The 25869-nt window shown below is 43.7% G+C and overlaps 2 long non-coding RNA genes and 1 pseudogene across 2 annotated transcripts; all 3 read right to left on the bottom strand.

Annotated features, from left to right (window-relative positions):
* Nucleotides 1-1162: 1162 nt before the first annotated feature.
* LOC118672353 lies at nucleotides 1163-3286 on the bottom strand. Its single transcript, XR_004973037.1, has 2 exons — nucleotides 3177-3286; nucleotides 1163-1470 (listed from the first exon to the last, which is right to left on the bottom strand). It is a non-coding gene; the product is annotated as an uncharacterized LOC118672353 (long non-coding RNA).
* A 6208-nt stretch (nucleotides 3287-9494) lies between these two features.
* LOC118672286 lies at nucleotides 9495-11496 on the bottom strand. Its single transcript, XR_004973027.1, has 3 exons — nucleotides 11339-11496; nucleotides 10575-10723; nucleotides 9495-9730 (listed from the first exon to the last, which is right to left on the bottom strand). It is a non-coding gene; the product is annotated as an uncharacterized LOC118672286 (long non-coding RNA).
* Nucleotides 11497-19166: 7670 nt separating this feature from the next.
* LOC118671441 lies at nucleotides 19167-25379 on the bottom strand (annotated as a pseudogene).
* Nucleotides 25380-25869: the final 490 nt, after the last annotated feature.

Here is a 25869-nt window from a genome sequence, read left to right on the forward strand (position 1 = left end):
GACCTAGAGTCTAACCCTCCCTCCTCTCAGGTCTTAGTTTCTTCATCTGTATAAAGAGTGAGTTCAAGGTCACTAAGCCTTTACCTGGCTTCCACCACTTCCCAGCACTGGTGGCCCCTTTTTTTGCCATTTGGAACATGCCTGGCCTGTTTTGGATCAGAACTGGCGCAGCATCAGCAAGTTTATGGTTTTACAAGCCCTGGAACATGCTTTGCAAATAAATGACAAAGGCATGAGGAATACTGCATGGAAACAAAGGCGAGACTGTGGAATTGTACAAGGGAAGGAAAGAGGCTGGCGATGAAACACCTGTCCTTGAGTTTGAAACCAGCTGGGCAAGTGACCACAGCCTGTGGGAGACCCACAGGCGCTAGGCATACTGCATGGCACTTGCCCCCAGGGTGTGGTATGGTAGGCAGTTTGGGGGCTACATAGGCAAATCATTTTTAAAAATGTCTAATCAGAAAATAATTTTCAATTACCTTTCAATCTTTCTGATTCATTTAAGGAGTCTTGCTGTGCTGGAATTTGTTAATCTCACAACTTTGGTAATCTGTCCCTTCCTCCCTGACAACAGTCTCCCAGCCCCCACTTTTTATTAAACAGAGAGAAAATAGGGTTTAACTCAGGAGCGTCACCTGTCTAGAATTGGATAATATTGATTTGCTATACTGCATTTATTTTTTGTGGTTACTTTCCATTGATGAAAAGTGGTATTACTTTTTCCACTTAGAGTAGTTAAAACGTTACCTTAAAATATATGTACTTAAGTTTAAAAAACTGAGTTAGTTTCTATACAAATATTAAGTAATAGTGTTCGTTCTACACAGATGTGACAATACAGGGCACATGGTTCCTGGGGTTCGGGAAGCACTGGTGGGTGGATTCCCCAACACAAACTGGCATTGTTCAGAGAGGGGAGGTTTCTCTGGGCACCGCAATAGTGCCTGTAATGCTACTTAGATCTACTGGTAACTCGGTTTCCAATTTTTTTTTTCTTTTTAAAACAAATGATTACCTTTTCCTGATCATGATTGTATAAAACTTGGAAATACAGAAAGACATATAGGACAAGAGGAGAAAATATAGAAAAATATATAGAATAGAAAGAAAAATCACTCATTGCTTCTCTACTAATAAATAACCACTCCTAATACATTGGTAAATTTTTCTTCCTCAGCACACCAACATAGCTATTATTATAATGTGTATTTTTATTCTTAAGCCCATTTTATTTCCTTAACATTACAGCCTAAGCATGTCCCCATATCACTCAAACTCTTTATAAACTTTATTTTAAACAGCAGTAAGGTATTTAAGAGAGAAGCCCCATTGTGGATTGAACCATTCCCTGTTAGACATCGGTTGTTCCCAGTCTTGTCCTTTAAAATGTTGTGATGAATATCCTCATGCACATAGCTTTGTCTGCACGTTGCATAGTTTCCTTACTGTAATTCCAGAACGGCATTCCTAGGTGGAAAGATTTTTAAGGCTTTTGGGATATCACTGCCAGATTTTTTCCAAAGGATCAGACCAAGAGGTGCTCAGATCTGAACCCAAGTGATGGGACCCACTCTGGTTTGCGTGTGCAAGGTGGGGCTGATCCACCACTTTGGGCGTCACCCCACTTCATTGCCTCCTGCTCGAGCAGGTGTGACCAGTCACTGCCCAGTAATCCAAGAGCGAGTGTTCTCTTATCTAGGCTTGCCAGGGCCACATTTCAGCTTCCAAAGTACACACTTCTTTAATCCCACCTTATGTGATCCTCCTTTCATGGAAAGGGATCAACAGTAGTTTTCTGGAAAATTTCTTGTCCCGACAGTCTAAAATGCTTTTTTTGTAGCCGAGCTAGGAAAGGTTTGAATAAACAGTGCTGACTTTAGGGAAGAAGTGCAAAAGGCACTCATGTGCTGGGTGTCCGCGACGCGCGTGCTGGGAGCTGTGCTGGGAGTCATGTGTTTAGCATCTCATGTAATCCTCTCCAACAGCCTACACAGCGAGTTACACAGAACACGCGCCACAGGATGCCAGTATGTGTTCCTTGAGAAAAGAATTCTGTTGCTTGGAAAGGCTGTGTTAATCAAAGTTAAAGGGATTCTTCTACAGTGTTCTGTTTGCTTAGTCCAATGTTATTCGAAAATCCCCAAGGTGGGGAGGTGACATTCAGCATCTGCCAAACTCACTGGACAATGAAACCCTTTCTCACACATCTCATGGGATTGATGTTCCAAAGAACACACTTGGACAGGACGCAGGACAGGTTAAGGAAGGCTTCCTGGAGGAGGTAGCGCCTGAGCTGTGCAGTGGCTGAGTCCTTACACACACACACACACACACACACACACACACACACGCACGCGCGCACACACAGGCACGCACACTGCAGTTTGCCCAGGGAAACGACAGCAATCACTTCTTTGCAGAACCCCAGAAATAAGCACAATCAGCAGCTCATGATTTATTTTTAAAAGTCAGATAAAACTAAAGGTCATTTGTGAGCTCCTCAAGGCCAGGGCCAGTATACTATTCTCAACATGTAGTTGCCTGACACAGTGTAGGTGGTATTTGTTGTGTTTTGTGTGAAGGATGATGAATGAAGGCATGAAGGCATGAAGAGTGAAAGTTTGCTGGTCTATGTAGGGGCGGGCAGTCCTACCAACTGCCCACTATTCTCTCCCGAGTCCCAACAGAAACCCTGGGAGCAGCCAGCAGGCCCTGCTCCCCACCCCTACCTGGACCAGTGAGTTTCACACGCACTTCCATACCGCGGTGACATCGAATTGTATTTCCCCATCTCAGAGGCCTATGAGTTTCACTTCTCTAGCTGTGCCCTGGGTGCCAGCATGTGTTGGCAGAAAAGAGTGGACCTGGTGGGACAGTCCTGCTGTAGCTCCAGGCAAGTGCAATAACCCAAAGATAAGTCATATGAATTCACATTCAAAGGGCACAAGTGGGATGAAACATCCCATGTCCCTTCCGTAGCTATGAACCTCCAGGCTTGGGAAGGTAATACCCTCCTCTTAGAAAAGCTATAAAGAGCACGGCACGTCAGCAGTTGGCAAAGAGCATAAACTATAAAAGGTCCCTCTGGGCGGGGCCCAGACTACATGTCCTCTGCCTGCTGAGCTTTCCTCTCTTTCCCCTCCCAGCATGAGTCACAATATTTCTTGGGGTACCTGTTGGAGGCTTTAGGGGTTGACTGCTTGTGCTGGAGGCTTCCATGGAGCATCTGCCCTCTGAGTAACTGGCTCCTCTCTGCTGCTCTGCCCACGCTGAGGCCACTTTACCTCCTGTGAATAAAAAGAGCACTGTAAAGGGAGTCCACTCTGCTGGTAGCATGTGACTGTGGTTGACTCACTCCCCCTCTAGGACTCTTGGTCTCCCTTGAGGCAGTGGTTCTCAACCTTCCTAATGCCGTGGCCCTTTAATACAGTCCTCATGTTGTGGTGACCCCCAACCATAAAATTATTTTTGTTGCTACTTCATAGCTGTAATTTTGCTACTGTTATGAATCGTCATGTAAATATCTGATATGCAGGATGTATTTTCATTGTTCGCGACCCACAGGTTGAGAACCGCTGCCTTGAGGTAAAGGGGTGGGGTGGACTGGATGATCCTGAAGGCTGCTGTCAGCGCTGATGTCACAGTTATCCCACCTGAGAGCAAGGCTTGTGTGAAATCTTCCCCTCAGGCCCTCAATTATCAGGAAAGCCATAGTTGGGAAAACCAGAGTCAAACACAGCAGCAACAACAACAAACAAACAAACAGGAAAAGAACTCCTCTTTGTATTTTGACTTCTATATCTGGCCTCGACAGACTGATGATCGCACCAGTATAGAGGGAAGAGCACTGGAGAAAGGAGTCCAAGACCTGAATTCAATTCCTGCTCTGCCCTTGGCCAGCAGTGTCACCTGGAACAAGTCATTATTTCCTTATAGGCCTCATTTTGCTCATCTATAAAATGGGGATATTTAATACCTTCACTATTAATTCAACATACACTTGTTGAGAGCCTGCTGCCTGTCTGGCCAGTGCTAGATGGGGGAGATAGGAAGGTTAATAAGACTCGATGCTAACTCTCACGGTCTGGTAGGGAGACAGCCACGTAAACAGGCAGTTGTAATACAGTGTGGTGAGTTGATACAATAAGGATCATAATAAAAATAATGATAATAGCATTTTATTAATTGAAATTTTTCTCCTATAAAATTTTCCTAAATAGTTGATGCCTAAAGTTACTCTGATGCATTAGAATCTAACATGAGACTGTGTCAGATTTAGTCCTGATTACATATTTAACTATCTTAAGCTTAATGCCTGGCCATTTCAGCATGCACACATTCTCAAAAGGATGAAAACTACAACAGTTAGGGTCTCTGTTTTTCACAAGTTCTCCAACTCAAGACCCACTGTTCCCCGTTCTAAAGTAGTGGGTCTCAAACTTTGCTGTAATTACAAGCACTTGTGCAGATTTAGATGTCTCAATGGCAAGACTGCATCCCAGACCACTAAACTCAGAATCTGTATTTTTTTAAAGTTGCACAGGTAATTACAACGCACAGTCAGGTTTGAGAACCAATGTTATAATGAATGAAACCTGATATCCAGGTGCCACAGCTCCTGAGGCTGAGAAAAGGCATAGGTAAAAACCCGAGTCTGAATATTTGGTGTTCTCTGTCTCCATCTGCTGGCTATGCTCTATATTGCTATAATTTACCTACACAATTGGGGTATCCCAGATGTGCTGCAAGGTTTGTTTGCCAGAAGAATACAAGAGAACCAAAAAGAGATTAAATTTGTAAGTAATACAAATAACTACAAAATATATCAATGTATTTAATAGGATAGTTTCAGAGGAATAAGCACATTAAGATAATGCAACTAGAATCTTTTCTATGCTTGGTAAATAAAAAGCAGCCAATGATATGCATAAAATGGAATATTATTTAGTAATCAAAGAGTACATGCTTAAATGTTTAGAAAAAGCAAGTTTATAAGGAGAAAATTCAAATCAGTGGTTGCCTAGAGCTGGAGGTGGAAGCAGGGTGAACTGTAAATGGGCAGAGGAACTTTTAGGGGTAATGGAAATATCTAAAACTGAAATATGGCAATGGTTGCCCTGCTGAACACTTTTACTAAAAAATTCTCTGAATTGTATCCTTGCAATGGATTAGTCTACATCAGTGATGGCGAACCTTTAGAGCTTGGCGTGTCAGCATTTTGAAAAACCCTAACTTAACTTTGGTGCCATGTCACATATAGAAATTTTTTGATATTTGCAACCATAGTAAAACAAAGATTTATATTTTTGATATTTATTTTATACTAGAGGCCTGGTGCACGAAATTCTTGCATAGGTATGGTCCCTAGGCCTGGCTGGAGATCAGGGCCGATCTGCGGGGCGACTGGCAGGGTGATCGGGGACCCCCGCTGGCACCTACCTTGGCTGGCATGGCACCGCTTGCTTGCTGGCCCACTCCCCTGCCACCACCAGTTGCCTCCCTGTGGGACAACCGGCAGGGCGATCGGGGGGGCGGGGGAGGGCCACCACCTTGGCTGGCTTGGTGCTGTCTGCTCGCCAGCCCCACCCCCAACTGCCACCACCGGTTTGGGCCTGTGGGCTAGGGGCAGCTCCTGCATTAAGTGTCTGCCCCCTGGTGGTCAATGTATGTCATAGTGACTGGTTGTTCTGCCGTTCATTTGATTTGCATATTAGGCTTTTATTATGTAGGATATTTAAATGCCATTTAACAAAGAAAAATCAACCAAAAAAATGAGTTCGCATGTCATAGGCTCGCCATCACTGGACTAGGGGACTATAACCTGGATTTGTCCCAAGTCCCTATAGTCTATGCTTGAGCCAGTGGGGCCATGGGGCTGCAAGGAAAAAAAAATCCTAGTTTGAAGGCTGATAAAGTGTCAATAGAATGAATGAATAAATGAATGAATGTCACACATGAACACATACAAAGAAATATAACCACAATTTTAATATAGCAAATTTTATAAGTTTCAGAGAGAAAGACAAGACTACTTATAAAGGAATCAGGTTAATTTCAGAATTCTCAGCAGCATTTCTAACCAGGAAGATAATGAAGAAATAGTCTAAGTGTCAAAGAAAACATTTAAACCTAGAATGCTATATCCAAGTAAACTATAATTTAAATGTGAGGACAAAACAAAGATATCTTCAGGCATCCAAAGCTAAAAAGACCTTTTTTGAAAACACTTTTGGGGGAAATATTCCAGTGGAAAGGGGGAGGGGACCAGGAGGAGGTTACAAATACATAGGAAGTAAGGGTGGATTTATAACCTGATAAATTTGGGTATTATCAAAATAAACAACTTTTTAAAGTGCAAACATGAAGTCAAGAAATCAAGAACTACAATTCCATATGACATATCTACTTGGCTACCAAGTGGGATGGGGTTAGAGAGTGCCTGTCCAAAGAGAAATGAGGGCACACTAAGGTAATGTCCCTGTTCTGGAATAGGTGAGAATATTAACATGCTTTAAAAACCACAGGGGTAAATTCTAGAAGAATAAAAAGAGAAGTATGACTTTCAAATCAGCAGATGAGAATTTAATCTAGCTAATGGAAATGATAAAGAAAAACAAAAGAGCAATAAAAATATAGTCAATAAAAAACATTAAATTCAGTAACAGAAATAAATCTTAATTTAATAGTGAGAGTAGGTGTGGGCCCAGCGGGAATTGAGGCTAGAGGCGCACTGAACTTGAGGGGAGCCCGTTGAACCCGGGTAGACTGGAGGTGTGGAGCTGAGGAGAGGAAGGTGGACCCACTTGAGCCTATGGTGTTCAGGATACGAGGCAGGTGGACATGAGGGAAATATAGCGACATAGCTAGTTACAAATGCACAGAGGTCCCTGGAGCCTTCTGGGCTCGAAAAAATGGGGACCACACACATCAGCTGCAGAGACCGTCCTTATTCCCCATCCTGCTTTGCTCCATCCCCGTTGAGGGAAGCGCCGCGACCTGGTTCTGACCTGTGAAATGGGAATGATGTGCTGGGCTGGCTTCAGGTGGGCACGGGCTGTGCGGCAGGGATGACTCTTACTTTCTGCAGTAACAGGAATTGGCCAGCAGAGGGTGACAGTCTCTGTTGCCTCCAAAGGCAGGTAGCTGGGCTGGGTGGAAGCCACACCTGGTTACCCTTCAGAAGAGGTAAGTGGGAGGCTGAAGAATGGCTTTGGGGCCAGGTGGGCATCCAGCTGCCCTGGGAGGCCTATTCCGCCTGCCACTCTGCAGATGGGTCCCCTCTGGTGGCTGCACTGCATAGGCCGAGCCCTCCAGGAGCTGGACATCAGCACAGACTTGGTGCTCAAGGCATTTCTGAGGGGCCGGAGAGGGGAGCAGGGGGGAGTGCCCAGCTGGTGTCTGCACCCCTCTGTGTAAGGGGTCAACCCATCGGCCCCTCCCAGACTGGTTTGATCAAGCGGAAGTGGGCACATGAACAAGGGGGCTGGGCCATGTGATCAAGCAGAAATGGGCATGTGAACTAGGGGGCGGGGCTACATGATCACATGAGAGTACCCACCTGGTGTCTGCACCACTCTGTCTAAGGGGTCAATCCTCCTCTCAGACTGCCTTGAGGATCCTGGGGCTGCAGGCAGGACTTGGGGAACTAGTGACAGGCTGGAACCTGGGCTCAGCAGGTCCTTGGAGCTGCAGAGGAGCACTGAATGGGGTCTCCAGGGGATGAGAGATGCTGCCACAGAGGTGGGGTGGCATCAGGGTCTTGTACGAGGAGGCACCCAGCAGCCGCCCAGAGGCACAGGTGCAATGATAGACCCCTGTCCACTGAGGGTGGGAGAGGGGGGTCGGGGGAAAGGAGAAGCCCATTAGAGCAAATGGTCACAGGGTAAGGGGCGCTTAGCCAGAGGTCACAGGTAAAGAAACACAGGCTGTGAGCAACCCAGGGTTCCGTTTGTAGCTCTGCCAACCATGGAGGTGGCTCCCCAAAACAGAGACCACCCAAGGTCTCAAGGGGGTGGGCCACGTGAACAGGAGAGCATAGGCATTTGAACAAGGGGGCTTCTAACTAGACCAGTTCATAAAACCCAGACTCCTGCCATCTCCCTGAGTATTTTTGGCCTGTGTCCACTCCTGACACCAATTTCTGTACAAGTTAATGTTCTTGGATGCAAACAAAAAAGCCAATTCTGTCCAACTTGAGAGAGCAGGAATTCTGGAAAGACATTATTATACAGCTCACAGAAACAGTAGGAAAGGCTGGTGAACCAGGCTTGGGAAAAATATCAAGAACCTAAATACAGCAGGTAGAAGAGGACATAGCCAAGACCAGCCCGTGGCCAATCTGGTTAGGATGCTGTCCCTGGCACCTCTGCCGTTGTGAATTGGTTTTGACAATTCATAAGTCTTAAGTGTCACTCCCGATCAACCCACATCATCAGAAAATAGCATTCTAATTCCAAACCCTACCTGCTAGGAAGCAGGGTGAGACTGTCTGGCCCTTGTCAATTTCCATAAGGAGAAATAAGAGTTTTCTCCAAAATATAAAGGGGGTTGGAATGCAGGTGAGAAAAAAAATGAGAAGCTCACAAAAGAGCACAAACAACTTTCTAGGGATTTCAGGACTATCTACAGGGCAGAAACGTAAGTGGAAGTTGTAGGATGCCATCCTCAAGTATCTTTGGCATTCAGAATGGCAGACAATAGGTGAAATGGTTTGAGACCATGTTAGAGGTGTCTATGAACTCCCATAAATGACCAAGAGTGACTAAAGCATGCTGGGGTTTGGGACGTAGATGACCAACCAGTAAAAGAAGATATTGATGCTAATATGCTCATTCCAATGTACAGACTGGTGAGGCCATGGGCCACTGGGGTTATAAGATGTGCTATGGAGAAGCAACAGCAGTGTGATGGACAGGGACAAGTTGATATGGGAGCCTGCCAAACTCGGCAGGCTAAGTGGGGGGAATCAAGGTGGGAAAGTGAACAGAGAGCGCTGGGAGATGGAGCCTGTAGCGGTCATCTCAGACCATAGTTTTTGTCAAGGCTTCTCTGGGAGACCTAGGTTTATCCTCTGCCTCAGGAAAACTCTGAATCAAAGACCACCCACAGGGCCTCTGTCCTAACTGTACCCTAACTCCTAGTCACTCCAGGGCAGGAGCTGGCACTTCCCAGTCTTTGCCTCTCAAAGTCCCGCATCCCAAAGGCTGGGGTTGCTCTCCTGGGGTTAGGCATCCAGTCCTGCTCCAATAGGCTTGCTAAGTGCTAGGAGGTCATTTTTATTCACAGAATGATTGAGAAAATATTATTATGCCCTTTGCCCTGTCTAGAGACATGGACATGGAAGGAGGAAAGGAACTAGCTGGAAGGATCTTGCCTCTGATCTTTCATGAGTACCTTGCATTCATGGGCTCAGTGCAGGACGCGCATATGGTCCTGCCCATCCACAGAGGGTCCACTAGAATGCCTAAATGGGAAGAATGACAGAGCCTGAATAATGCTACAGATAAGGTTTATTTTGGACATAAGCTCTTTAGAAGTGGTCACTCCACCACTTTAGATCTTCATCTTCTAGAGCTGCAAGTCCAGGGATAGAGAATAGCCAGGAATGGTTTGTAGAAGAGTCTTGTTAGCCAAGCATCAGATTCATGAGAAATCTTCTGGGGCTGGTCTCCAGGCACGCTTAATAAACACCTTGTCCATCTTTCACTTGGCCACCAAAGCCACCCTTCTGAAATACAAATTTGATCATGACGTTTCCTCTGTTCAGAAACCTCCAGCAGTCTACCAAACTGACCGGCATCTCACTCTTCTTTGGACCCTGGCTTAGATGACCCTCTACTAAGATGCTGAGACGTTGTGCCTCTGAAATGCTGCAACTTCTACCACAGTCACTTTCCCATCTCCAACGGACCCACACTTCTTCCACCATCTGAACTTCCCTTCCTTCCTCCAGCAAACTTTATGCCTCCTTTAAGCACTTCCTTAAATGTTCTCTACTCTCCAACAACCTTCCCAACACGCACTGATCCAACCTCCCAGGCAAAGACAATAACTTTCCCTTTGCGCCCACAGACCTTAGTAGAAGCTAGTACAAAGCCATGGTTACACTGTTGTAATTATTTACGTAGTCTGTCTCCCTCGTCTGGTTGTGTTTATCTTTTTATCTCAGCTTCAGCACAATGCCTGACAAACACAGAAGATACTCAATAATTGGTGTTCCCTTTCCTTTTCCCCATCTTCCCACAAAAATTCATTTTCAGGAAGAGTTAAGCCCCCTTGATGGGGAAGGAGAAGGAGGATGAGAAACCCTGGGATAATAATGACCTGAGAACCTAGGATCATGGTTACTTGTCTCAACTGAGAGCCACCCAGGGATAGGGATGGGGCTTCTCTTCGAGGAGAGGGTCTTGGATAATGCAGCCAGGTATCCTTCTGCCATTCATTTCCAGACTCTTTCTCTTGGGTTATCCAGACTCCTGCAGGCAGTGGACACGTGAGCGCTCATCTGCCTTAGCAAAGTCCACTAGGAAGTTATTGCACCCCTGGACAGCTCCTGATTGATTTATACTCACTGCAGGGAGAGCAGTTTTGCAGACACGACCACATCCATGGACGCAGCATTTCATTCGCTTGGGACATGATGCATCTCCTGTGCATCTATCAAAACAAGGCCCAATGATTTCTTTGGGCACCTTCGGGCAGACTCCAGGTCTTTGTTGCTCTGAAACATACAATGGTTTTTGTGCAATCTGGAACAGTCACTATACAGGCGTGAGAACTGGTGTTCGAGGTCGGATGGCCTCGCCACTAGCAGGACTCCCACCTCTTCCATCTCTTCCTTCATGTTCCTGGATCCAACCCTCAGCCTCAGCAGCTCCACTTTTATTCTAGAGTCCCCATTTTCACAGTCAGGCCCTTAGGAGAATGTTCTCCCTGCTCCAAAGGCTGCACAGTCCCAGCAGACAAGAAACCTGCGCTGTCATAACCCTCTTCTTTCCACCTTATAAGATATTAGAAAAATCTCTGATCACAGACAGCCATCTCCCCTCCTCACACATATCCCATGTTCATCACGGAGGTACTCCTGTTAGAGTCCCGAATCCAAGGCATATCTAGAGAAAACCCCAACTTCTAATCAGACCCAATCTGATGAGATAAGAAGAATGGGAATGCAGGGTGATCACTCCTGAAAGTCAAAGAATGTGGATCTGATCAATCCAAAATCTCCATTCTGCAGTGAGCACACTGCCTGCTTCTGTGCCAAACCATCCTCAGGTCTGAAGCGGGGCTCTGAGCCTTCTCTGCTGTCAGGTAGGACCCCCCTCAGCACCCTCACCTTGGACAGGAGGTGTCAGAGGATCACCACAGGCCATCTCCATCCCCACGGTGATGAAAGCCACTAGAACAAAGACTGTGCATGTCTTCATTTTGGCTTTTGATGTGAATGCACACACAGAGCCCAGCCACAATTTATACCCTCAGTGTTACCAGAAAGGAGTGTGGGGCGGGGCAGTAGAGCAGGAAGAGGATGACATGATCTAGTTCCTCTGTTCCAGCTAATAACTGGTTTCTCTCTAATTAGGGTATGTTTTCTCGGATATGCAAATCCCAAATAGGAAAGTTCAGGAACACCCTCTAGCCCTTTGTTCATTGCTACATCACAGTTCAGCACTGGTTTTCCTGGTGTCTTTGGGAACAATGGCCAAAGAAAAGAATTTTCTCTGTGTAATTTAGAATTTCAGAGTAAGAGCTTAGCTATGAAGCTAGGTGTTGTCCCATCTGGTGTCTCCTGGAGGTCCAGTTCCAGGAGGATTCAATGTGCTCCTGGGAGAGATGGTGAATATGTGGTGTTGTGGAGCCATCCCAGGGCTGAGACCCCTAAGTAGGGGACATTACCCACCTATCACTTATGTAACTCATCCAAGCAGATGGATGTTCAAAGATCACAAGCTGGCAAGGCCCTTGGGAGTTGAGAGACAGAGCCCATTCTTTATGGTTGGTGGTCTCTGAGCCTACACTGAGAGGTTCCTAGAGAGAGGGCTACAATAAGCTGAACTACAGGGAAAAAAATACAAAATGTTGCACAGGGTCCTGAATAAGAAGCCCGCCCTCTTTCTTATCCCAATTACAGAATTTCAGAGAAGCAGGTGTAGAGGTAAAACTCTAATGACCATGGGAATGAAGAGAAAGCCTGTTTCGTCCTTGGTGGTCAGATCTGGGACAAGCACCTCATGAGCACTACAGCAGTGGTTCTCAACCTTCCCAATGCCGCGACCCTTTAATACAGTTGTTCATGCTGTGGTGACCCCCAACCATAAAATTATTTTCGTTGCTACTTCATAACTGTAATTTTGCTACTGTTATGAATTGTAATGTAAATATCTGATATGCAGGAAGTATTTAGGCGACCCCTGTGAAAGGGTCGTTCAACCCCCAAAGGGGTCGCGACCCACAGGTTGAGAACCGCTGACTTATGGGGAGGCCTGGATAAGCAGAGAAACACTAAGCAAGTCAAGAGAGGAGGGCTCAGACTGGCCACCCCAGGTAGTTAGCTCACACCCAGTATCTCAGAATCAAGCTCAAAGGATACAAGCACCCAGGACCCCTCAGTCTGAAGGAGGAACCAGAGTATCTGAAGAGGACATAGTAGCTCAGTACAGGGGGGAGATCAATGGCCCAGAGCAGCACAGAGTACAACAAAGAGCAAGCCCAAATCCAAATCCAAGGTGGCTGGCCCGATGCCAGATTACTGAGCAGCACAGCCTTGGTGAGTGAGTGGGGCCAAAGTGGACAGCCCCAAAAAACTTGCAGGAGAACCCTCCACAGCACTCTTGGCAAGGGGGGACTCCTTAATCCCTCTCTTCAAGTGACTTAGACATGGCTACTATCACTTAGTTAACAATCTTTAAAAGTTCCTTTTTTTTTCATTTTTTTCATGTGTTTACTGTATACTTTTCTAAGTGCTTTCCTAAGCTTTTACATACACACATATGTATATAGATAAAAATATGTCCCTTTTCTGCAGAAATGAAGTTATATTGTTTTGCTTTATTCACTTAACATTGTGTCATAGAGAGATTTCCATGTTAGTATCTTTCCCCCCTTTTTAAAAACAACCACTATCTAATATTCTATTATATAAGTGGTTCATAATTTATTTAACCAGATTTTTAATTGTTGAACATTTAGGTGGTTTCTGTATCATAAACAATTTGCTGTTATATGCATCATATACTTTCTACATGCTTCTTTGTTTATACAGTGGGGCCTTGACTTACGAGTGTCCCGACTAACGAGTTTTTTGAGATACCAGCGGTCTCTCCGCCGATTTTTTGCATTGAGTTGATAGAGTAATTTGAGTTAATGAGATCCTTAATGAGCTCAGTCTCTGAACGAATTAAACTCCTAAGTCAAGGCCCCACTGTATATGCCTGTATTTTCCCAGAATAGATCCCTAAACATGGAAATACAAAGGATGTATTTATTGTAGAGTTGGAATATATGCCAAATTGTCCTACAAAAAGACTATGCCTACTTACACTTCCTCCTGCAGTGAAGGAGACACTGATTCTCACACACTGACCCGATTCTTTTGTAATCTTGCTTTCCCAAGTTTATTTGTTAATGGGATATTTCAAGCTGTATATTCCCATACTTCCCTTGGGATGTAGCCCAATTGGGAATGGGGGTGGAGGGGCAAAGAACTTTCACTACAGTTATGAAAAGAAATTTAATTAGCAGAAATTATGTAAGACAACATAATGTGATGTTTGCTACTCTAGCACTTGGAGTTTCCACTATTAAGCAAAGGGTAATTATGGCCTCTAATAGTTTTGCTGAAACATGCATTTCAATGATGGAAGCTGCAAGGTTGCTAAGGAGGGCCCTCCCTTCAATAATAACAGTACTTGACCTTTATGACCTATGCCTGTACTTCACACCTATCATCTCACCGAATCCTCACAAGCTTGTGGGGTCACTTCCATTAGCACCCTCATGTCAATGGGACTGAGACTTCAAGGGACTGAGATTCAGAGGAAGTCCATGCTTTGCAAACACTTCAACCCCATCTCAGACCCACCGATGGGGAACTTCCAATGGTGGAGTTCAGAAAAGCTCCTCAGATGCTTTCATGCATTTGGAAGTGAGGAAAACTTGGCCTACCTGATAAAACCTTTATTTCTTTGTGAAAAACTAAATAAAATGTCTCCATGAATAGTTGATTTCTAGTGCTCTAGTGACAATCACAAATTTGGGGATTTGGGAAGTTCTCATGACACATTATCACTTGATAGTATATAGGTGTCTGCAACAACCATTAAACATATATAAAAAAAATTAAGGGAGGAACAGTATAGGGGTGCCTAAAAAATTAAATATAGAATTATCATATAACCCATCAATTCCACTTCTGTGTATATACCCCCAAAAATTGAAAGCAGGATTTTGAAGAGCTATTTGTACACTCATGCTCATAGCAGCATTATTCACAAGCTGAACTTGGAAACAACCCAAGTGTCCATTGACCAATGAGTGGATAAGCAAAATATAGTATATACATATAAGGAAATATTATTTAGCCTTCAAAAGAAAGGAAATTCTCCAATTTGCCACAACATGGGTGAACCGTAAGGATATTATGCTAAGTGAAATAAGCCATCACAAAAAGACAAATACTGTGGTTCCACTTATATGAACTACTTAGTCAAATCATAGAGACAGGAAGTATAAAGGTGGTTGCTAGGAGCTGGCAGGGAGGAGAGAATGGGGAGTCAGTGTTTAATAGTTATAGAGTTTCAGATTTACAAGATGAAAATGTTATGGGGATAGGTGGTGGTGACTGCTGCACAACAATGTGAATATGTTTAATACTACTGAACTATATGCTTAAAAATGGTTATGATGGTAAATTTTGTTATGTGTATTTTAAAAACAATAAAAAAGAAAAAGAAAAACCTAAGGAAGAAGACTGAGTCTAGACATTAGGCATCCTTACATGTCCTTAGTCTGCAAAACCTAAATGAAACTATTGTACTGTAGTAAACGTCTACACTTGCTGAGAATTTTAATGAATGTATTGAGCCAAACTGATGACAATTGTCAGTAAACAGAATATCAACAGATTGAGAAAATGCTCCCGAAAAATAACAGTTTTGCAGTTTATTTTATACGTTAGAATAAAAGGAGGAGATATAAGGATAGTTACATAAACTTCATTAAGAGAGTGTGAGAAAGTAAAGTGGAGAAATCTCTTAAGATTGGATAAGAAGTAAAACAGAGAGGCATATCTGTTACATTGGTCGGAACAGAATAGTTAACACCTACTGCACACAGAGATGGTATTTAGGCAACAAGATAACAATGTGGTCTCAAGCTCTGGTGCCATTGGTTGTGCGATTGTGCCTTCGAGGAATCTGGAAAAGAAAATTACTCTGATATTTCAGAGGTATGATATCTTAGTTGTTCGAATAAAATTGACTTGCTCACTTAAAGATTAACTTTGTCAACAAAGCTACAGGTCTAGAATGTGACTACCAGCCATGACCCACTTTTAGTTAGGAATTTTAATGTTTGGACCATCCTATGTGGTTACTTGGGTCTTTGAGTTTATAAGGTCCATCATGCAGGCCTCCATGGCACTTGTCAGGTTTAGTATGTGGCCTCTTTTTCATCCACACTATTTAAAAAGTAGAAAAATGCAGTCACAGTTTTGTCTCAGTTTCTCCACCTTTTTCCCTTTTCTGTCTGTACAGATTTAGTGGAAACCAAGATGAGAGGCATTAAGAAGGGAGAACAGCTGGAGACAAGTAGAAAATCAGGAGAGGACAGGTCCCTGGGCTCTGTGAAGGGTGAGTATGAAAAGCAGCTCAGGACAGCCATATGGCCGCTGGGCTCAGTCACCAGGAAGAACTGTGATTCCTTTCACCATCTGCAGCTCAATTTGCATTCTAACTCAGCTCCTGGTCTCCTGAGAGGAAAATGCCCTGTCATGGGAACATTACAGAACATTCTAGGTGGGGGTAAGATAGGGAGAAGACAGAATGTTTGCACAAACCAGAGCATTAGGAAACAGACTCCCTCCTATCTAGAAAGGGAACAGGGGAGGCAGGCACAGCAAGGGAGAAGAAAAACACAGGCCTGGCTTCCAGAAGCTGATCCACAAACAGTAGGCTCTGTTCCCTGTCCTGTTCTGGCTCTGGCCCCCTCCCAGAAACCCAGAGAAACCTCAGTTGAAAATTCAAATAAGGAGATACCTGGCTCAGGGTAAGAAAAGGAAGTTTAATGAAAAGAGAAAAAGGAAAACACAAAATCTCATATTGTGCAACAGGTGAAGTCCCACATTGCCCCACCACCCCAGGACTCCATGCTTTTGTTTATAATTCCTGGGTGAAGTACTTCTTCATTAGAGTGTTCAGGTCTCATAAGCCTTCCTTGGTGATTCAGCGTCTGTGGAACTGAGTTCCTCCCTCCCAATTTGTTCAGGGTCAGGGAGATGTGGGGAAAAAGGTTGCAGTGTGAGGGAGAGCCCCTAACCCTGCCCCCTCTCTAATAGTAAAGTCAAAGACAGGTCACAGCTCTGTTCTAGACTTCATCTGATAAATGAGAGGACAGAATCTTCCAGATAGGAATCCAAGGTCCTTCCCACCCTCAGAGGGCTACAGGAGTCAAGAAGAGGCAGGCTTACCCTTGACCTGGCTGATGGGTTTTGTACCCTTGGTTAAGCCTCAGCCCTTATTCTCAGCTGCTGAAGCATCAGACCCTCTTCTTGAGATGTCTCGCCTCATTATAGTCCACCACCTTGGAAAATGTCTACTTCACCCTGTGTTTGTCCTAGAGGAAAGTTTATCTCACCTTCTAGAGCAGCGGTCGCCAACTGGTGGTCCGCAGACCCCTGGTGGTCCGTCAGGTCTTAAAGGTTGGTGACTGCTGTTCTAGAGTATTCCATTACTTTTCACACTGAACTGAAAGGAGCCATTGTTGGTGATTCTTTAGCTGGTAACTAACTGTATGAGTTTCCTATTGCTGCTGTAACAAATTACCACAAATTTGATGTCCTAAAACAGCACACATTTGTTCTCTTAAAGTTCTGGAGGTCAGGACTTCTGGTCAAGATGGTGGTGTAGGTAAATGCAGTACTCGCCTCCTCCCACAACCACATCAAAATTACAAATAAACTACAGAACAACCATTACTCGAAACTGCCTGAAAGCTATCTGACTGGAATTCCTTCAGCTAGGGATTTAAAGAAGAAGCCACATCAAGACTGATAGGAGGGGTAGAGATGTAGAATGGGCTGGTCCTATACACACATGCATCAGTTTTTAATTGGGAGGGATATCTTGGCTGCAGAGGCTCCCCTGGAGAAGCGAGGGGTCCCAGCCCCACACCAGGCCCCAGTGCAGGGTTCCAGTGCCAAAAAGAGAAGTCCCCATCATTTCTGGCTGTAAAAACCAGCAGGGAATGAGGCTGAGTGACACGGAGATTGCTGGAACCCCAGGAAGTTCCTTTTAAAGAGCCTTTGTGTGGACTTACTCCCTCTGAGCTCCAGCACTGGGGCAGCAGCTCAAAAGGCACCAGGGACATATGAGTAGGAATTGAATTGTCTGCATAAGGGCAAGAGCTGGGGAGCTAGCTTTCTCCCAGACAGAAGTGCTGGCAGAGGCCATTGCTCCTTTGATGAGCCCTCCCCCCAGAGATGGGAAGGGGGGCCATATCTGAGTCTCCATCAACCTGTGTAGTATTTTTCACTTGCCCTGGTAATTTCCTGAGACCCCCCTCCCCCACCCCACTCAACTTTCAGTGCCACCCAAGCTGTTTCCAGTGGTTTTTCCATACAGATGGTCTGTCTTTGCTCATGCTTCAGACTTTTCTAAAATCTCTGAAAAAAGCAATATCTGGCCTCAGCATGCCAAATACCTTTTGCTAAACCACTTTTCAGTCCTTGGCACTCAGTTGTCATAATATGAGAAGGTTGGACAAAATGTCCTGAGAGGTTCCTCCCAGCTTAACAGACTACAATGCTATGTTCTGTAGATCAAGACTTGACTGTGCGTGTAATTCTATCTCAGAGCCCTGTTCTGACTCGTATACTAGGAAGTTCTGATGGGTTATTAAAGAGACATGGCTTTAGGTTACTCCCACAACACTCCAGAAACAAATCTGACATTCATTCTTCTGTGTTCATGATAACACTCTACCTTTGCTTTGGACTTTAGAGAGCTGATCCACATGATGACACTGGGAAGTTAGACACTGTGCCCATTTTAAGTAAAAAAGCTAAGGCTCAGAGAGGGAAAGAGAATCTTTTAGATGTCAGACCCTGTGATGGGTGCTTCACACATGACCTCATAACAACCCTTCCAAGTAGATAATATTACCCCCACTTTACAGGTGTGAAAATTGAGGTCCAGTAAGGCAAGATGACTTTTCTAATGATTCACTGATAAGTGATGGAGACCCACTTTCCTGACTCTGCAATACCTTGCCTTTCCTCTATTATTGTACTGTTGCTGCTTTTTACAACTTCTCTACCAAATGTGGAGATGATGACCCTTATCATCACAGCTGTCCTTTTGAGTCATTCTTTCATGGTACTCTCCAAATAGACCTACAAGCATAAGCAAGTCACATCACCTCTGTGCCCATTGCCTCATCTATAAAATTGAAGGTACAAGTCTCTACTTCACATGGGTGTTAAAATCATCGTTAAAAGTATTGAGATTGTATTTTTAGAGCATTTAGCCCATATGAAGTTCTCAGTAAATGCTCATTCTTATTTGTTTGGAAATGGTAATTTGCCCCTAATAATAATACCAGGCAATTCCCTTCATACCAAATCATATTTAAAAAATAAATAAATTGTCTTTTTAAAAAAAGTTTTATTATGAAAACACACAGAATCAATTGCACTACCCATGTATCCTCAATAGCAGAGAAACTGATGGTGGACCATCTCCATGGAGAATATGTGTCCTTTGGCAAAACCAACATAAATTATGGAAATAACATCAATAAAATAACACAAGACATAATGAAGATTAAATTAAGAGAAGGAACAAGGACTACTGAGAGGAGCTGTGAACATGGAGAGGGTGTGTCTCAGTGAGAAGTGTCAGGCTCAGGTACCTTTCCTGGAGACCTGCTGCCCCTGTCCCTGGAGTGGCTCAGTTCATTTCCAAGTCATTCATGTAGTCCTGGACTCAGGCCTCACTGGGGTTGGCACAGACATGTCTGCCCTTTTTGGTTTGGAATCTGTGGAACAAGAAGTAGATAGATTACAATCACATGGGACCTTGTCTGTGGTAGATATCTCCCTCTGTTCATGTTGGACAGTTCTAGTGGGTGAGAGGATGCTGCTGGGGCGATACTAGAAATGAATTTCTTCTAACTTCTACCCTGGATTTAGCTGTGGCCTCAAGGTTGTCCAAATTAGGAACCAATGAGTTTTACAATCAATATGGCTATATTTCCCCATTCATTCCCTAGCAATCACTTTTCCATGTGTTTTTCTAAGCATGGTTTAAGAAATTAGCCCACATGTCCTTTGATCTTTTTTAATTTCCCTGGTTTCCTAGCCTCTAATTTCTTCATAACCTATTCCTTACTGCTGTCTGGGAAGGCTTCAACCCTGAGACTGTCTTCCTCCTGTTTTATCCTCTCCCTGCCCCAAAATGCCCCTTATCTAATCCTGCCCTTGCCCTTGCATCCCAAAGCAGCCCTGGGCATGATACTTACACCATGGCGGGCTGGGAGCAAAGGCTACTGGTCTGGTAGTAATCCATCACAAAGTTGCAAGGAAGTTTTTCCATGGGATGTAAGTGAAGCAGCAGGCAGTGGGAGGGTCTGAGTCCACTGTAAAGAAAGGCTGAGGTAAGCTCAAAGTTGTACAAGAAATTGCTCTTTTGGATTTTAGTTATGGATATTCAAGGGGCATCTCTGTGGAGTTACCAGATCACCAAATACGGTCCTTTGTATCTAATCCCACTCCACTGCATAGGAGACTTTTTCTGAATACAGGATCCTAAGAGATCATAGAGCTGGATTGAGTCTCAGGGCACACATATACCTCCATTTTTAAAAATCAAATCCTTATTGTTGAAAATATTACATATGGCTCCTATTTCCCCTCATTGACCCTTCTAGCCCATCTCCTTCGCCCACCCCAGGCCTTCACTATCCTATTGTCTGTGTCCGTGGGTTATGCATATATGCATAAAAATTATTTGATCACTTCCCACCCTCCCCTGCCTTCCCTCTGAGATTCTGCAGTCTGTTCTATGCTTCTATGTCTCTAGATTTATTTTGTTCATCAGTTTATTTTGTTCGTTAGGTTCCACATATGAGTGGGATCATGTGATACTTATCTTTCTCTGACTGGCTTATTTCCCTTAGCATCATGCTTTCCAGGTTCCTTCATGCTGTCTCAAAGAGTAAGTGATCCTTTTTTTTTATTGCTGCATAATATTCCATGGTGTAAATGTACCTCAGCTTTTTTTATCCACTCATATACTGAGGGGCACTAGAGACAGGAACTTTCTTGTCTACGAGTTACTATTTTTTTTTTAAAGAATATATTTTATTGATTTTCTACAGAGAGGAAGGGAGAGAGATAGAGAGTTAGAAACATCGATGAGAGAGAAACATCGATCAGCTGCCTCCCGCACATCTCCTACTGGGGATGTGCCCGCAACCCAGGTACATGCCCTTGACCGGAATCGAACCTGGGACCTTTCAGTCTGCAGGCCAACGCTCTATCCACTGAGCCAAACCGGTTTCGGCAGAGTTACTATTTTTTAAGGAAACAGGAATTTGAATATTACTGAATGCCTGCTAGACACTACATTTGACAGAAGCCTACTTAAAAATTTTCCCATCTCCCTTTTGTCCCATCCCCAGATGCCAATGTTGGATCAGCCCCCACTAGAAAAGTGAGTTCTGCCTATACCATGGCTTTGCTTATACCATGGCTCTAGAAGTAGTACCTGAAATAACAGACTTACGTGGTGCTGAGAGCGCTGGAGAGCAGAAGGCAGCCACTAGCACAAGGAGAGAGAGGACAGCCACACAGAGCTTCTTGGTCTTGGCGGAGAAGAGGCTTTCCTGAGAGTGATAAGCTCTGCACTGCTTCTCTTCCCCAGGGTGATGTCATCATGATAGAAAGGAGGAGGTGGAGGGGAGAAGTGGGCTGGACTCTAAAGTGGTACACTAAGGCAGTGACTGAGACTGAGGAGAGAATTGTAAACCCAAGAGGAAGGATGCCACATTCACACCTGCTAGAAGGAGTTTGTATATAAGAGCTCCATGCTGCTCTTGGTGGTTGGCACCTTCAGAAGCTGCAGGCTTCACATCAGTCTTTCCAGGATTGTCAAAGAAGGAAAGAGGATCCAGAATTCCATGTCACATTGCTGGGCCTTCTTCTGCTGTACTGAGTGATCTCAGTGCCCTACATGTTTTCTGAGACATGAAGAAAGAGTCCAGCATGGGATTGCAGGAGGATACAGCAGGACAATAATCTACTCACTGAACATTTACTATGTGCCAGGCACTGGGAAAGCTGTCTGTTCACCTAACATCAAATCCCACCTTGACCCTGAGTAGGGGTATAATTATTTCCCTGAAGCAATAAGGACGGAAGAACAGAGGAGAGTTCACTGATGATCTCAAAGCCACACTCTTAAGTGGAAGTGCCAAGATTTGCAATGAGATTCTTTTGACTCTAAAATCTATTTTCTTTCTAACCTGTTGTCACAAATATAGAATGTGAACACAAAAAGAGAAACTATTACCACTAGGGGCTGTGCCACACACAAAGAGCTGTCTTATTAGGGCTGAATTTAGGAGGGTATTTTACATCAGTCTGTCCTAGAACAAGAATGGAACAGAAGGGAAAAGAAATAAAGGTTCCAATATGTTCACTTGGACCCATAATGCAAAAGGAAAGAAATCAGTAAGAATCAATCTTGGAAGACCCAGATAAAGAATGTTCTTCTATAGTTTACAAAGTGATCCCCCAAGAAAGCTAACACCCATCTGACATCATGCAGTTATCACAATATTATGTACTATATTCCCTAAGCTGCACTTTACATCCTCATAATTATTTTGTAACTACCCATTTGTATTTCTTAATCCCTTCATCTTTTCACTTTTGTAAGTTATATAAATATCTAACCACTATGCTGTACACCTAAAACAAATATAAATTAATAGTGAATGTAATTGAATAGTGAATGTAACTTTAATTGAAAAAATTAAAAAGGGGGGAAAAAGGAATGTTTCCCCAGTATGAAAATGGGATTGGATATACCTAGCCATGAGTTTATCAATGTTACGGATAAAACATGTAATCTAAGCATGTGGGTGCTTCCCAGCCATCCATAGGGAATTCCTTGTGTTCATGTAAAGCCCTGCTTGGTTTGGCAGCTGCTTTCTGGGAGGCCTTCAGCCCTGAGACCTGAAGCTGACTTGAAGGTGACCAGGTGAAGCTCACAAAGACCAGGAATACAATAGTGCATGCAGTGGGCAAGTGAGGGTGATTAGGATGATTGGATCAAGATCTCTATCCACCTTCAGCTTAGCCACTCTGACCCACCCTCTCACTACCAGCCTTGAATTGCTACCTACTTCTGCTCTGAGAAAGAACAAAGTGTGAAAACAGAAAAACAGACACCCTGGATACTGTAGAGACGTGGGATAGAAAGGGGCAGAGCAACATCTTGGGGTACTTCAAGGTCACTAAATAAAGGACATTGTTGTCCTACCTTATATCACTGCCTCCTCCACGACCTCCACACACATACAGACTGTACTTCTTTCCTCCATCCTTTCTGTCCTCACCTTTTTCTTTGTGCGAATCTTGCTTCAAATGCTCTGACCTTCACCAAGACCCCGATCCCCAGCTCTAATGTTCTGTAATCCCTCATATCACATATGCTAGTACCTCTCCTGGTCTCTTCTTGTTGGTGGAGTTTCATCTTCACGTGTCAAGGACCTTACTTTAAGGGGAAGAGGGTGTGTCCTGTATTCCCTGGGATTTACCCAGACTTTGCTATCCATGCCATTTCCACTCTGTTTTTTTTGTCAGGGAAAGCAGAACAGAATGAAGCCCCATCACTCCCTCCAAGAGCTTGTAGTCTAGTGATGTTGACAGTGAAATAAATGACTATACCATGAGTTGGGATGTTACATTCCTGACAGAAATTTAAAGTGTCACCAGTATTTGATGGGTTCAAGCAAACCTTCAGGATTCTTCGTGAAGCATCTTACTTCCTTCAAATTGTGCTTTTATACCTGTTTCTAGCTCTTTCCAGGCTGGAACATCCAGCAAGAGAGGAAAATAAATCAGTAAACTGTTATTGAGTACCTGCTATGTCAGGCAGGGGAGACATGCTTTGGAAAGTGGTGGTTAAGTATTGAGAAAGTCTTCCCCAAAATGTGTTACCTGATTTTCATAAAAACTTATATTAGTTTGTTTTATTTTCAATGGAAAATATACATACATGGTCACTTAACAAAATTGAGAAAAAATAAGAAACAAGAAAACAAAATTGCCCAGCATTCTGGACATAGTTTTGCATTTTGCTATGTTACTTAATCGCCTTTCTTGAAATAGCATATCTTATTATCATTTATTTATATTCGTCCTGTCATTAGAAACTCAACTTATTTAAAATAAGTATGAATTGTATTTCATTGCATGTATATACCAAAAGTTAACACCAAAATTTATAATTAACCATTGTTACTTAGGTCAGTCCATTTGGGTTGTTCTAATTTTTCTCTTGTAAATTGAGCTGAGACTTGAAGGATGATTAGCCAGGAAAAGTGTGTGTGGATAGGGTTATTTAGGCAAAGAACAAGAGGCCTGCACATGTATAAAATAAATTCACTGCAATATTCAGTAATAATGATAACAGTGCCCTAACTGGTTTACCTCAGTGGATAGAGAGTCAGCCTAAAGACTGAAGGGTCCCAGGTTCGATTCCAGTCAAGGGCATGTACCTTGATTGTGGGCACATCCCCAGTAGGGAGTGTGCAGGAGGCAGCTGAATTGATGTTTCTCTCTCATCAATGTTTCTAACTCTCTATCCCTCTCCCTCTCTGTAAAAAATCAATAAAATACATATTTTTTAAATAATAATGATAACAGCAACTAACACATAGCACTTACTATGAGCCAGTGATGCTCTAATTCTTTTATAGATGCTAATGTATTTAATCTTACTAGTATTATCCCATCACAGATTAGGAAACTGCAGCACAGATAGGTAACTAACCTAAGGAAGAACACACAACTAATACATGATAGATTTGTAAATGACACCAAAGAAGTCCGGCTCCAGAGTGTAAGAAAATCAGAAAAGGGAAATGTCCTTATTTTAAATTTATATTTAAAACTTACCAAAGTTTTATAATTATGATGTAAAATATCTTTCAGTTTTACATTTTGCACGTCTTTGAAAACTGGAATCCATGGGTTTCTCTCTCTTCCTTAGAAAATTAAGAGAATTAAATAGTGGTTTTCCTTATTTGTTCTAAATATTAATCTCTGCAGAGGATGTGGGATGTACCCATGCTTATAGTATTTAATTCTGCCCCATGAGTACACTGGGCCAAGATATGATTCATGTCCCCAGCCGAACAGATCAGAACAGTGTGCAATTTAAAACCCATGAATTGTTTACATCTGAATTTTCCATTTAATATTTTGGACCACAATTGAACATGGCTAAGTGAAACCAAGGAAAGTGAAACCACAAATAAGGAAGGACTACAGTAGATGAAGGAGGTGAAGTGGAGAGATGAGCCAAGGGTGACTCCCAGGTTACTGGCTTGGAAGCTGGGTAGGAGGAGTTGCCTTTTAGTGAGTTGAGAAGGAGCACAGGGACAGGGGGAAAGGTCTGAAGCAATGCCACATATATGCCTTGATCCACTGTATACATACAGAGGAGCATGATACGACCTCAAGATAGAGAAGCAGAGAGAAGGAGGTACATGGAGACACTGTCTCTCTAGGATGCTAGAAAGGGGTTCCCAGGACATTGTTTCCACCTGCCTGAAAGATGGAGCCACGTCTGCTGCAGCCTGACTCTGGGCCACACCTGGAAAGAGGAGGATGAGGCTGGACCATACAGGGGCAATGTTATCCGTGAACCATCCATGGGGCCTCTGCTCTTGAAGGGAGAGAGCTGAGACTGACACCTGGGGAAATGAAACTACAGAGCCAGAAACTGAAGTGAAACCCACCCAACAGGGCCAGGGCTTGGGAAGCAATGAGGAGGGGAGCAGAGCAGGACTAGGCTGTGATGTTACAGAACATGAATTATTCAGCCGGAATTCCCTGTACTCACGGCTGGAGCACTCTGCTGGACTGACATGGGGCCTCAAAGAGGCTGGAATGAGTCAGAAAGCTAGGGCACAAATCAAGCTCCTCCATGCTGAGGATCCACCGTGGTGACTGCTGGCTACTTTCTGCCTCACTGCCTAAGAGGCCTTGGGTCATCCCCAAGTACGAAGACCTTGACTCATGGCCTTCCTGATCTTTTCATTCCTGTTAGTATTTCAACTCCATAGTGGGACACATACTGTTAGTCAAATCAGTGATTTATTCATTCATTCACCAAATATTTATTAAGTTCCACTATGTATCAGGTGTGGGTACCATTGGAGAAACATTGGTAAATAATTCACACAGTGAAATATCAAAGTGACCAATTCTATCTGCATGATCCTGGGCAATTATTTTAGCTGGGAACATCAATTTACCACATATGAAATTTCATCCTGAGAATCCCTCACATTATTTATCCAACATATGCAGTAGCATATATTTTGTATATAAGTATGCTATTTTCCATTTCAAGGAAA

This window comes from Myotis myotis, unplaced genomic scaffold (genome assembly GCF_014108235.1).
Source record: "Myotis myotis isolate mMyoMyo1 unplaced genomic scaffold, mMyoMyo1.p scaffold_m19_p_17, whole genome shotgun sequence".
In the NCBI taxonomy this organism is placed as follows: Eukaryota; Metazoa; Chordata; class Mammalia; order Chiroptera; family Vespertilionidae; genus Myotis; species Myotis myotis.